The following is a 10,541-nucleotide window of genomic DNA, read 5'->3' on the forward strand; positions in this document are numbered from 1 at the left end:
GAAGGGAAATAATGTGAGTATGTGGTTGCACAATCTCAAACTTAACATTCAAGCCAAGCATTCATTTCCAATACGCAGTCAACGCCATTTTCTGACCTTATTTTTTTAGAATCCCACCCGACTCCCGCCAAAAACTTTCTGGACTAGCTTCGATGCAGGCATTTGGCACAAGTGTTCAAAATGGCTATATCCCGCGTTTTGGAAATAAAGTCTCAGTTCGACTTCAACACCGACACGAGACAGGCAGCCCACACACAAATACTAAAGACACAATGCACAAATAAATATACCAAATTGGGACTACTGAACTACAACACGATGGCTCCCATCAGCTCAGTCCCATCCGCACTTCCCAAAAGGAAGGCAAATGATGTTAATATATGGTTGCACAATCTCAAACTTTAACATTCAAGCCAAGCATTCATTTCCAATACGCAGTCAACGCCATTTTCTGACCTTGTTTTTTAGAATCCCACCCGACTCCCATCAAAACAAGGTTTTTTGCTGACGCAAAAAGCTATTTGGACTAGCTTCGATGTAGGCATTTGGCACAAGTGTTCAAAATGGAAAATGGTGAAAACAGAAAACTATTTTGACTAGTTTCACACACAAGATGGCTAAATCGTGTTTTAGAAATATAGGGAAAAACTAAACAAAACAAAACAAAACAAAAACAAAACAAAACGACCACGCCCACTACACTCCCATACCCAACCCTCCAATTGACATGCACAAACAAACTTAAAAATAGTCCTGAAGGCCAGAGCCATTTTGAAAAATGATGCCTACGCTCTATTGCAAAATAGAGCATTTTTAGGGCCAAATTTCATCCATATGATACTTAAATGGAAGCACACATTCCTGTGCACGTCTCCCACCCTTCTTTTTGACAAAACCTGAAGTTCATGTCCAACAAAATTCTCTGATACCAGATAATTTGAGGGCATGCAAATCGTGATTTGGCCGGCGTAGGCAATTTGGGTCCTATTTACCGGCCTGCCCGCGATTTGCTTTTTCCTTACCACATATTTGTTATAGGCGCATATGGCGAAGTGCGCCATTGGACAGATTTCACCAAGTTTCATACTGTACTGATCAAAAGTCACGAGGTCATGGGCATGTAGCTGTACTGTACGGACGTACGTACATAAGTGGTTGCACAAAAATACTCAGAACCCTCACATGTCTTCAGGGCTGCACAGTAAATTATGATTAACATGTCATCTTTCAATTTTCTCTTAAGTTTTTTGGTGGGTTGACCTTTGACTTTTCGAGAAATTCTCACCCAATAAAGACGACCCCTATTTTTCCCAAAGCGGAAAAGTAGCCATCTTGAAAAACGATCCCTCCACAACAAGGGTAAATAGCGCGACTTTCGGGCCCAAAAATGCTCTGAATTGGAAGCTCATATTCATGGCCAAAGGTTCATTGCGATATCTCTTCAATTCCCCAATTCCATGGCTCTCCGAACTTTCTAATATAGAGTATTTTGTATGCACCCATCATAGAGCAAGGAACATCGTCAGCCAGCGTTACGCTATCAGTGGCTTTGTACAGGGTGTCCTGAAAATAATGGTGCATGTAAACCCCGCCATTTTCGCCAATTTACAACCGGAATTTACTGCAAATGTTTACACGATCTTCGAGGTTACAGATTTAGCTTGAGAATACCGTTTGTTTAATTAAGATTGCTTTTGTAAATCCAGAGATATGTTTGAATAACCGCAAAGCCAAAACAAAAATCTGTGCCACTTTTAGGAAGCGAGAGCTTTAAAGATCAGACAATGCCAATTTAAAACTTCAATGAAAGAGTTCAATTGAATATAAGTAAATATTTCACACTCTGCTTAAAAATGTCAAAATCACAAACAGTAAAGTGCATGATTTGGTTTTAGACTAGGACTATACTGATTTTAATTGCTTCACAGAAACTGTGGCACATAATGGGTTTCTTGGCTTAGCCGTTATTCAAACATATCTTTGGATTTATAAAAGCAATCTCAATGAAACAAACGGTATTTTCAAGCTAAATCTATTACCTTGAAGATGGTGTAAACATCCGCAGCAAAAAAAAAGGGGTTTACATGCACTCTTTTTTTTTCAGTACGCCTTGTAGCCTATATCTAGGGTCTCTCTTAACTTCCAGAAAGCATTCGGTACAGGTATATATTATATTTGTTGATGTACCCAACGCGTTGCAACGTGGCGAGGCCCCACGTAGCGCACTTTGATTTTTCGCCTATAGTGAGTGCCTTGCTAGCTATAGAGCAACTCAAATTGCACAGAAAGTGAAAATTTCAGAAAGTGAAAATTTCAGAAAGTGAAAATTTATCAAGGTCTAAATTATATTTTGGCGTGATTTTCCGATTTTTTCGAAGTGCACAATGAACCCTTTTAAACTACGCCCAAAAATAATAAATGACAAAGTTGTAGTTGCATTTATGTGAGTAGAGATAATGATTTATCAGAATTTATCAATTTTAAAGAAAGCCTTACTGTTAAATTGGGATTTTTCCGAGATTTGTTCAAATGCGTCACGTTTGGGAACACTCGGCCGAATTTTTGCCCAATTTCCGGATTCCGCCGTTTTGTTAGTTCCGGACTAAATTTCACGACTCTGATACATTTGTATTGTTCACAAAGGTTCAACGGCAAGAATTATTAAGGTGATAGTAGCATGCAGTATTTAATTGAATGAGTTTGAAGTTTGTCAACACAAAGAGGTTTGGTAACACTGTGTGAGGAAAGTCGAGGGAAACATCGAAGTGCGCCATGGCACGTTGCAGGGTGCGCCACGTTAGGGAACACCACTGCCGAGTGCCGAATCGCCCCTCCCCGACTCACCCCGCTGTCCGACTCGCACCCTCAGCCGACTCGCCCCCAGCTGCCTCACCCCTTAGCTGATTCGCCCCCTGAGTTGGGAGTTCGTTGGTACGGTTTGGACCTTGTTGTATAGTGTTTGGAGGATGTAAGCACATAATCAGTTACCGTACCACGCAAAATTCGTCATTTTCTCAAACAGTGATAACAGTTTTTGACACAATAGCAGGACTATAAATATTATTGACTACAATTCTCCATAGAATTAAGGGTAAATGGTTTTGACATAGAAATAGGGACTAAAATGCTTGTCGAGTAATTAGATTAAAACAATTTATGGACATTTTATGAGGGTAGCAAAGAAACCATGCATTAAAAATAGTATCCCTTTTGTAAAATGTGATTTTATTAAACAGCATGCCTTAATATGATTATTTTTGTTGTGTATGTTTACGTTTTAATCCCATACCATACATCTATACATGCACGAGTATTTTTCTTTAATTGTACACCTATATCTGTGGATGTTCCTGGAAATTTTTACGTTCATTTCATGTAATGAATATTTCTTCAGATCTATATAAAGGCCTACATAGTTGTACCAACTCGACCGCCGTTATACCAACTCGACCGCAGTTGTACGAACTCGACCGTTGGGCGTTCAACTGGGAAAGTCAAGACTTCCGATGTCCAAGTCGTCCGTTGTCCGTCTGTTCCTTTGTCCAACTCGTCCTTTATCCAACTCGTCCGTTGTCCAACGCGTCCGTTTTCCGTGGTTCTAAACATACGATTTTATAGTGTCCGTACCGCTTGAAAACCTACAATGTAGGCCTACTTCTTTTGTACAGGTCTCCAGTAGTTTTTTCTGACGTAGTGGTTTTGAAAAGTAAAATGTAAGTTCCTTCGTGTTCTTGATACACATATTTATCTTTTCTGTAAAATCTCTATAACAGAAAGGCAAATTTGGCCAGATATCCAACTCACACTTTGATTTGTAGAATTTTCTCCTCGGTACGAGCACTCAGAACGTGTGATTTCTAATATTTTTTTCGTACTCTACAGTTGTATTAACTGATCATGCATCGAATGTTTGTTGAAGTAATACAAGTTGAATTAAGAGCCTCCAATGTTTTGAAAATTCGCCAACGACTGAACGTATATTTTTTATTGTTACATGTATAAAACCTGTAAATTTGGAGGAAATTGTAGTTATTGGGTCCACCCTTGGTATACCTTTTCATAAGATACTGTAGTTCTGTTGATATAGGCTTTCAAAATATGCACCTTTAAATGTGACGTCACCGACATTTAGATATTGAATTTGAATTATTTCTTCACAAAATTCTAATTACTAGCTGCCAGCAAATAAATCGGCTCTGGCAGGGTGGGTTGTGCACAAATTAAATGGAAGTTCTTTTTTCAGAGAGCTACAGACGGCCAAAAGCGGAATAAAGTAGGTTTTGTTTTCGTTAAAAACAATACAAATTGAAAATTCGTCAGGAGAATGATCGGAAAGAATGTTGCAACCTGACGCTACTTCAGCGGTTGTGTACATAGTCTATGGAGAGTCAAGACAATTTTCAAAGTGTTTCCTAACAAAAATTGGAAATGTTTCTCAGTCCCAGGTTCAAGTCTCATGATCGTCATTTTTGCAGTGACTGACCTTCATTGAGATGATATATGAAGAAAAAAAGCAGCGTCAGGTTGCAACGTTCTTTCTAAAAGGAAGAATGTTGCATCCTGACACCACTTTTTCATCATAAAATATATTATCTCAATGAAGGTCAGTCATTCCTATTTTTCAGGTCAGTCTCATAGGGTTTGTGCACAAGAGTGTCAAGTGATGTCCAGGTATGGAACTCTTTCCCGATTGTCATGATTCCATTTACAGTCTGATTTTTTGATAGGCTTTCAGACAAATTTTGCTCAATATATTAGATTTTCTATCCTTCATACACCATTCGCTATGAGAAAAAAATCAATCATGACTGTGAAATCCTTCCAAGTGGTCGAAGGGATAAACACAACGTGTAGATCATTGATTTTATATTCAAATCCAAGATGGCGTTTGCCGCGTTGTCGAGTAACGTATTCGTCCCAGGCTGTTTGTCAAACAACAAATAAACAAATCAACAAAAGCATAAGGCCCAAAACTCACCGGTAAAAATATATACCCAGCATTGAACCGGGTATAATGAAAGAGCAAGGTAATATTAATGTCAAACTTATAAAAACATTGCACCCAAAACACGGAGAAACTTCCTGTGGCAACGAAACTGGTTTGGGTCTCGGCAGGAAAGGCTGAGATTAGCTAACACGGTGTCTGAACATAGACCAACACAAAAGAGGGGGGGGGGGTTCCTCTGTCCCATATCGCGCTTCAAATGGGCTGCCTCCTTGCTTACTATTCACCTGTACCACGTGTGTATTGCGCTACCGGAAAAAACACAAAGACATTACTGCTTTTACAATTCAGAGTTTAAGTGAAGATCTCGCGCGGCGTACAATGTGTTTTGTGCATGGCCTAAACGCAGCTGTATACATTCCGGGGGGGGGGGGGGGTATTTCAGACAATTTCAAATTCAGTCCAAACAAATTCAAACAATGAGTACACGTCTTCGACCCGTAGTATTCGATTTCCTCTCGTCTGCGCCGAATCGTGTTGCGCAAATCAAATTCGTCTAATGCCACACAGGTTAAACAGAATTGTTCTCAACATCGCTGTACTTCATAGCGATATCTTCAAAGGCCATATAGGCCTCTAATAAGAATGTCTTAACTTTTTTCTTTCCTTATTTCTTTATAAATGTGTCATTTACTTTGATTCTATCTTCTTAAAATATGTTAGACTCAATATTTTAGGGATATTTTACGGGGATTTTTGGGTTATTCGTGGCTTTTGACATTTCCCTTTTTTATTGTGAGACTTTTTCTGTTCTTTTGTTTATTATAAATAACGTTGTTTTGTTGATCTTATAGTAATCTTTACTTTTTTTGGTAACTATTCTTTGAGTTTAGTAGTCTGCTTTGGTCCGAAAAATCATGCGAGCGAATATGCCAAATTGTGCTTGGGGACATAAGGAAAACGCTTTGGACTAATTTACTTTACAAGTTTTAAATTGATTGATAAAAGACGAATTTGATTTCTGAATGCTCCCATTCCGCAACATCTGTAATGACGAAACTTTTCGACCCGAGGACTAAAGACCATCTACGGCCAAAATATGGAACTCTCTTGCTGCCCACATAATTTATATACCCACTATCAGGAATCTGGCCAGCTTCAGAAGGGAGGTGAATCGCTAGGGAGGTGAATCGCGACAAGCCATCAGCAGTCTCAATATTAATCAATAATAGCTTTTAAGGCCCAGATATGCCTGGTGTTAAAAAAAGAGGACGATCAAACTTTGAATTTGAATGGTAAATGACCAATGATAAAAGTGGTTTGGTAAAAGCGTGTGATATTTTTTTCTCGGACGAACTGGAATGTTAAAGTTGGTGAATTTGAATGAAAATGTTTTAAAATAGCCAAGGAAACCTATATTATAGGACTTTATAAACGTAGCTCAAATCAAATCAAAATCTGTGTGCTTTACCAACACAAACATGTTCAAATAAAATTATCTAACATTTGGAATTGTGTATGGATGGAGGTCTCATGGGCTTGTCGAGTAGAGACCCCACTTTGTGAAATTAACAAGGAACAATTACAAGGACAACTACAAAACTAGTTAAATAACAAAATAAAAGTTGGTACAGAGCTAGTCCATGTATATACCAATTAAAATTATAACTATTAGTGTTACAAAAGGAGTTTATTCTACCTGCAAAGAATTATAATATCGGCCCGCGATATTTTTTTCCGTACACATACATCCGTTATGGGCGTATTTCGAAGTACGTTGAGTTGCAAGTCAGGTTCTCGGACTTTATTTTCCCTTGAAAAAAAAACCTTCCAACCCACATATTGGTAAAAGAAAAATGTTCCAATTGAATCGAACTCACTACATCAGTGACTCGATCGATGAGGTTGTTTTGAACATTATACTATTGCATTATAGGGCCGTCCAGCATTATTCTATATAATAGTAGCGAGCATGTGGTATGGAAAAAAAATCGCCCGCAGCCCGCCAATATAGCGCCAGTACTGTCTAGCGAAAGTGCAACTTAACACACAGACTAGCACAATTTAGGGAAATCCCCCAAGTTGAGCAATGTCGCAGGATGGAGCATCGCAACCTCGTCCCCAGGGTGTCGAGCAGTACGCGCCCAACCACTACCTGCTCACCCTGGTATTGTACATTTGCATGTGCAAGATTTTTGAACACGTATGCAAATGAGGAACAGTCTGGTGCCTGGATATGCGTAACACATTAGCGTTTGCTTTTGTATGCGGTGTCTGGGGTAAAAACAGAGTCAATTCGTCGCAGCGCGAGTACGGCGTGAGTTACGAAAACACAATTTTTGAAATCATGCAAACTGTTACGATCTTATCGAGACAACATGCAGTATCATATTTCATATTAATATGAGCAAATTGGAAAGGAAATTAGTATTTTCGAGAAGGCGTGGACGCATCATCGCGAAAACACGTACTGCACGTTGTGAATAATAGCACCAAGTACACGATAAAAATCCATTACTAGCCAATTGCGGTATCCAATCAGGATACAGGAAGAAAGTTTCCTATCCAGGGTTTACTATTGGAAACGCGGTTGGAAATAAAGTAAGCACTGGGGACGAGGTTGGGAGCATCGTGACTCGACTGCGCGTAGCTAGCTATGGGGCTCGTAGGCCAGAGCTTATTATGATACATGTATTGTGCACTCGCACTTGCTTTAGAGGGAGGCAAACTTGCCGACCGACCACTCCATGCTGGAAGCTATTAAGGTAGGGGCCAGGAATTGTTTTCCGTTCACCCGGCCGGCAAGTGCATGGCGTATAGCCAGGAGTTTTCTTGGGGGGGGGGGGGGGTTGACAGAACGTAGGGTGAAGGGAGAATCAAGTTAAAAACTATTCGTCTTTTGGTTATGCGCCGATCACTTGTTTCCCCCACCCCTCCCTGGCTGCCCAACCTAAGACCTGGGGATTGTCACTTTTGAAGTGACAAAATCCCCACCCCTCGGGCAAAATTTAAGTGACAATCCCCGACCATGCCCCGACATACATAGTTACGTGGGGCGCATTAGTGATTGCCTTTCCTACACTGCGCCAATGTTAACAATGTAATTTAAGTGACCAAAATCCCCACCCTGGGGCATGAAAAACGGGATCAAATCCCGACATCGGACCTGGGGCAGCGGGGGGGGGGGAACATTTGATAGGCGCATTAAAAAACACTTCTTGAGCTATGAGCATTTTTTGGGGGGGGGGGGATTAAATGTTGTAGGGGGCGTCCCCAGGTCCCCTTCGCTCGTACCCCGCCCTGCAGACAGGGCGCTGGGAAGGGCTGATGAGCTTCACAGAATCTTGTGAAGGAAGTGGGGATGGCGTTCTTGGTGATTTATCATGACCCATGTATAAAGCATCTGGCTGCAATTAGCCAATGCGCGCAAATGCTATCCGAAAACTTTCTCATAGAAATGCTCACATTCCATACCGGATGTGATTTCTTTTTCATTGCGGACCGTCGACCATGTGGACAAAATTTGAGCGTCGCATGATATGCAAGTTGACCCTTCGTGAATTCAAAACGGAGCCTGAGCGAGCGACGGGAATTGAAAATGTAAAAAATAGATTTTTTACCATGGAGGAAGGAACATGGTTTTACAGATTTTCCTGATTATTACGCTTTTTAACGAGAAAAAAAAACCCACATTTATGAATGGGCATATCATAAAAGAGTGATGACTCCGTCTTGTTTAAAACCTTGCAGGGTCATGGCCGTGATGACTTGCAGGTCACAGGTCACGCAAAATCTATCCAATCAGAACGTAACGTAAATTCATCAGCCCTTCCCAGCGTCCTGTTTGCAGGGCGGGGGGGGGGGGGGGGGGGGTACGAGCGAACAGGTCCCCTTGCCACTATCACCCGGCAGGCGTGGGCGGGGGAATTAGGGGGGAGGAGGGGGGTAAGACTAGTACTGATGGGGGCGCTCTTCAAAAGCGGAAAATTTATACCCCTCCCCTTAATTAAAAGCGGAATTAAAGCTATAGTCCATCATCTGCAGCCATCCGAAAAGTAACTGGCGTAATTACTGTTGAAAAACAAACTTGGTTGAAAGATAGTAAGGGGACTAAACTCCCTGTGAAATTATTCTTTCTGGGAAGCTGTCATTTTGAAGTAATCAACGAAAGAAGGCATTTACAACGGTGATTCTTAAGAAGCACCGTAGGAAAATTTAAATTAGTAGTTCGTTTTGTTATTCAGCGCAGCGCGCACAAGTTGGAACGACGCACACGCGCGCGCGGTTGTTATAATTCGTCGGATCAGTGCGCGACGCCGCGTATAGCTGCAATTCAAAACAATTCAAAACATGATTCAGTAACTTTTGATTTGAAATTGAGATCTTAGAATGCTGTTTTTCTCGGAATGTACAGCTGAAGCTTAGCTGAAACTTCATCAGGTTAGTTGCTCAGTATCCTTCATTAGATTTTGAACTCTTTTGTTGCTTCAAACGAACAAAATGCACAAATTACAAATGATGGACTGTAGCTTTAAGAGGGTAACGCTTTGCAAAAAAACACAACTGAGTTTTGCGAAATAACGCAATTGTAATGCAAAAATAATGCAATTGTTTTTGCGAATAAAATAGGGCCTACGCTGTACCGTACGGGAAATTATTTCTTGAACCTTTAAGGGCCCACCCTGCAACTTAAGTACCGCATGTTTTATAACTAAGGATTTGATACAGATTTTGCGTCGTAAGAGCCTCCCAGGCCCAGTGACGGATGTGGGACTTAAGGGGGGTCGGCTGAGCCGCGGAGGATGCGAACTGTCAGCATATGAAAAAGAGACTTGCTTTGAAGAGTGAATGGTGTGTTCAACCTTCACCATTTTTGTTGTCAAAATCGTGGAACGTACACGTATTTTATCTTCTTCTTTCGTGTGGTCCGCGGTTAAGTTACAAGCGCATCATCAGCAAAATCGTCGTGCACGTGCGTGCGGTGGCCCTGCATGCTTTCACTTTCCAAAACTGAATTTCCTCAGTGGCATTTTTGTCCCTGCCTCTCCCGAACAGGCACATTTTTAACTTGCTCCTCCCGAACAGGCACATTTTCAACTTGCTCCTCCCGAACAGGCACATTTTCAACTGGCCCTGCACTAGCCCCACTAGTAAAGTTTGGCCGTCGGTATGCTGCGCTGAACCTAAGCGTAGCATACCGACGGCCACACTAGTAGTGGGGCTAGCCCACTGATCTCTATATAAAGACTGGATAGCTAATAAAGAGCCGCACAATGTACGAATTTGACGCCATATTGGTGAGACCGGCTGGTGATCTACAAAGGACAAGTTGCCGTTTTTATAGACAGCATGATTTCTTTTGTAACGTCGCGGTTCACTTGACTTATATTTTGACCACCATCACTGACCAAGGTTAACTACAATTTTTCTAACGTCGTGGTTACTAAAATGCCGCAAATATAACTTTTTCGGCGTTTTGAAATAATAATCACTACGGAAATGTGTCCCTTTTAGAACATTATAATATGTGTACGTGACCAAAATGCGCGTCAACTGTTGATACAACGCGCGCGTATTTACGCGTAGAACGTTCGTA

General features: G+C 41.1%; 1 protein-coding gene across 3 annotated transcripts in view; it reads right to left on the reverse strand.

The window, feature by feature from the left end:
• LOC119734695 (LYR motif-containing protein 1-like) overlaps positions 1 to 10,541 on the reverse strand; it is a 30,375-nt gene that overhangs the window by 17,796 nt on the left and 2,038 nt on the right. Inside the window, exon 1 of one of the 3 annotated variants that reach the window (XM_038208229.1) lies at positions 5,063 to 5,135. The exons of 1 other annotated variant lie outside the window; for it this stretch is intronic. The gene's annotated coding sequence lies outside the window, so the exon portion shown is untranslated. Of the gene's footprint in view, positions 1 to 290; positions 313 to 5,062; positions 5,136 to 10,541 lie in introns of those variants that run through there. One more of the 3 variants, XM_038208230.1, reaches the window with a different exon arrangement.

The sequence above is a fragment of the Patiria miniata genome, unplaced genomic scaffold, assembly GCF_015706575.1.
Source record: "Patiria miniata isolate m_02_andy unplaced genomic scaffold, ASM1570657v1 HiC_scaffold_28, whole genome shotgun sequence".
Classification (NCBI taxonomy): Eukaryota; Metazoa; Echinodermata; class Asteroidea; order Valvatida; family Asterinidae; genus Patiria; species Patiria miniata.